At 37.0% G+C, this 4,169-nt stretch overlaps 1 pseudogene; it reads right to left on the minus strand.

Annotated features, from left to right (window-relative positions):
• Positions 1-819: 819 nt before the first annotated feature.
• On the minus strand, positions 820-2,621 carry LOC149235915 (magnesium-chelatase subunit ChlH, chloroplastic pseudogene; annotated as a pseudogene).
• Positions 2,622-4,169: the final 1,548 nt, after the last annotated feature.

Raw genomic sequence — 4,169 nt, forward strand, 5'->3', positions numbered from 1 at the left:
TCATTAGTAATAATTTTAAACGACTAATTTAGTTATATTTATTTGTGTTCATCATTAATCAATATAAATTACTAATTTAGTAGTTTTATATTGATTTGATGTGTTCATAAGTTAATCAACATAAATTAATTAGTATAATTTTTCGACTAAACTATAAAAATGTCATACAATGTGCATGTTCATCTAATAAAAAAATGCAAAGTTACATATGTTAATTACGATACTAAATACTATCAAGTACAACTATAAATATTTTTATCCACATAAATTATATTATATGAAATGTCAAGTATTACAATAAGAGTTTCCAACTTAATATTGGTTGGACCATAATTTACACATGAAATATTGTTTCATCACATCAAAACATTATCATTGTGTTTCCAAAGCATTGTAGGTGAATTCACCAACTCTAAAGACTTGACGATTATTTTGTATGTGTGTCTCTCATGCAAGATATTGGCTTTAAATGTATCACTAGATCGGTTCTCTAGTTTTCTCTCTCTTTTTGCACTTGTCACTCCAGTGTTATTATTCTCCTCTTTCTTCAATTCTTTCTTCTTACCATCAATACTAAGTTCCTCTTCTGAAAATGAAAGAAGATACAATGCAGAGTATAAGACATGAAAGATGATGAACACTGGAATATAAAATAAAGAAGACTATTAAATATTTATATGACATATACCTCAACATTAACAATGCCAATGCCATTTTTCCCTAGATAAGAAAAAAACTCGATCAAGTTTTCTTCAGTTGGGTGATAGTTTGCTCTAATTAAAGATCTAATTGCTTGCTTCATAACATTCCAGAAGTTGTTCAACTACCACTTTGGAACTCTACATTGCAGCCACTCTTGGGATTTACAATTAGATCACCTCTAGGTCTAGGTAATACATAAAATCCCTCTAAAGCTTGCTTCAATTCCAAAATTTCATTATCATCCACAGCTAGCTTCAGACATACAAAAAGAAATCTAAAGCGAGTGTGGATCTTCTCTTCATCAACTGAGCAAAACCTTGTCTTTTCTAGATACTAAATCCAAGGCTCCTTTCTTCCCAATCCAAGAAATTAACCAATCGTCTTTGCAACATTGACCACTTGACCTCTCTTGTTTGTTGTCATGTCAAAAAATGAAAATATGGCCCCTCAGGATGCTTCTGTTATATGCGCTCACAACTCTACATCTTTAAGGATTTCGCGATCATTATTTATGTAAATATCTTCTATTTTTCTGTATACTTCTTCTGGAAGAATCCATAGCAAAGAATATATTTCATCCTCGGGTCTATTTAGGGTAGTTGTGTTAACTAGAGTAGCCACAAATTCCATTGCAGTAGGTGGTTGTCAAATAACATGTAGGTCCTAGGGTAACAATCAAGATTCTATCTCCATGATTTTACTATATACTCTACCCACTACAAAATCCCTCTCTTTAACTAGAAGTTGTGTACCTTTGTCAGGCAAGGCAACATCTTTGTCAAGGTTGTTTTGTTTAGCAGTAATGATGGTATTGTTGACTATTTGTGTGCCTCTGATTGGTATGAAGCTATGAGTTCACTCAGTTGTTTTAAACCTTTGTATAACCCAACATTCTCTATTGGAGGTGTTAGGTGACTTATTGTATTGGCATAACTGTGGTGTTTGGTTATAGTAGCTTCAGAAGAATTGTTTATAGCATAGTAGTATATGTTGTGGATATACCTTATCAAACTGTCTGGGTAACACACATCACTCATCCCCAATTCTTTCTAGGCATAAATTTGAGGGATCCATGAGTTCAAAAATGCAAGACAACATCAGCCTTAAATATTTTATCCAAAAAAGAGTAATAAGCAACAAATCCATAGTGTGGAAGTGATGATTTTGTGAAAAGAAGCCTCATTAGATTTCCTTCATATCCGAAACTTGGTTGCACTCCAATAAAAGCATTGCCAAACTATTTTTCTTATACAAGTAGGTTCTCCCCATCATAATTAAGGTTCCATAGAGGATTTACCCAATTTTCTTCCAAATCATTAGCATAAGGTGGTAGTTGAACAACTTGGTTTCTTTATCATTTGGGCAGGATTTAATGTACCTCCCAACATCCTGAAGAAGGTTCGGGTAATAAAAATAGTTCTGCAGTACTACGACTATTTTCTATAGTCCAAAATGTCTAGCGACCCGACTGTATTGCGCCTCCCAAATCATATTGGTATGCTCGCTTAAAGGAACACAGATGTGTCCCAGGTGGCATAATAGTGCATCCTCGAGGTGAAAATTTGGAACTTTCTTGCCTTCCAAGAGTTTTTGGTATGTGCTACCAAATTCTGGATCACTCTTGCAAAGATGCAGCCACCCCAAAGTCTCGTGCCCACAGGAGTCAAACAGAGTGATCAATGTCATGACTGGTGGTTGCCTGAGGTAGTCTGCAACAATATTGGTGTTTCCCTTTTTGTACTTAATGTTCAAATGGAATTGTTGCAGGTATGTGGACCATTTATGATTATGATCTTTCTGAAACTTCCCTTCTGTCTATATGAACTGCAGGGGTTGGTGGTCTGTGTGGATGACCATTTCCTTCCCTATAATGTAATGCTTCCATTAACAACATGCCTGCATAATGGAATGCATTTCATTGTCTTAGGTGAGACACTTTCGAAATATTTCTTAAAGTGTCTCACTGTGGAAAGCCATTGGATTCCACTACTGAGTAAGAACTGCACCAATAACATAGTTGGAGGTATCCGTCTCAATCTTAAATGGTTGCTGCAAGTATGGTAATGTGAGCACTGGTGTAGAGTAGAGGTGATGCTTCAACTCAACAAACACTTCTTTTGGGTCTTGTACCAAAATAATTTTTCTTTCGCTCCACCCTTGGTGACAACTTAAAGGCCAAGAAAAATGAGAGAACCCCAACACGAACCTGCAGTAGAAACTGGAAATGCCTAGAAAGCTGTGGAGCTCTGTTAGAGTGGTTGGGGCTAGCCAATCCTGAATGAATTGTATCTTGGCTTGGTCCACATGAACACAATTCTCATCAATGATGTACCCCAGATATTGAACCTGGGTCATGCCAAAAAAGCATTTCTTCAGATTGGCACACGACTTGTGTTTTCACAGGGTTTGGAGGACCTATCGAATGTGGTGGTGTTGATATTCCCAACTCTAGCTGAAGATCAAGATGTCATCTAAATACACCACCAAGAATGAATTGGTTAAAGGTCACAAGATGTCATCCATCAACCTCATGAAGGTTGAGGAGTGATTCATCAACCCGAAAGGCATGAACAACTATTCAAAAAGGCCCTCCTTGGATTTGAAGGCGATCTTCCACATATCGAAGGCTTTGATAGGAACCTAGTGATAGCCAGAATTCAAGTCAATGTCGCTGAAATATTTTTCCCCCTTGAGCTAGTCCAAAAGGTCATCAATCCATGGGAGTGAGTACCTATTTCAGAGAGTGATCTTGTTCCGCACCCGCTAGTCAATACAAAGTCTCAAGGTCCCATCCTCCTTCTGTACCAATACAATCGAGCTTCCATAGGGTGATGAGATTGGATTGATGTGCTCTTTCTGCAACAGTTCTTGAATCTGCCTCTTGATCTCATCATTCTAAAAAATAGAGCATCGATAGATCGGTCCATTGGGTAGTGGCATGCACAGGGTTAGATTGATGGAGTGCTTGACCTAATATGCAGAGGTTACCCCATAGGTGAGCAAAAATGTCCCTATAATCCTCCACGACCTTGTCCATCTGTTGATTCTGTGCCGAGGAACCTTGTTTGGAAGTCATGGCCACAATCTTCTTCTTTCCCTTAAGGTGAATCATAAGGAAACAAATTTCATGGTCTGTGAAATGATCTTACTGCACTGCTTTGCAGAGATCAAAGAGATAGCGGTAGGTGGGGCTACCTCCGGTATCCTGTACAACTTGTTGTCTAAAGTAATAATCACAGAGCAAGGTCTTGATGGTTGAAAATGGAAACAAGAAATTCCAATTTAATTTGTCCTTGAATTAAACTGTGAATTAAAATCAAATTCTATTCTCATAGCAACTTGTAAATAGTTAATTAAGTCTATTAAATTGTTGAATTGAGGCTTCTGTGATCCATATCAGGTTTATGAGAGATTTTTCGGCGTAAATCACAATATCTATCATTTGTCAACGCGTTTTGAACCAGCTA

Source organism: Pinus tabuliformis, chromosome 8 (assembly GCF_031772625.1).
Source record: "Pinus tabuliformis cultivar Carrire ecotype Pingquan chromosome 8, CPIR1, whole genome shotgun sequence".
NCBI classification, from domain to species: Eukaryota; Viridiplantae; Streptophyta; class Pinopsida; order Pinales; family Pinaceae; genus Pinus; species Pinus tabuliformis.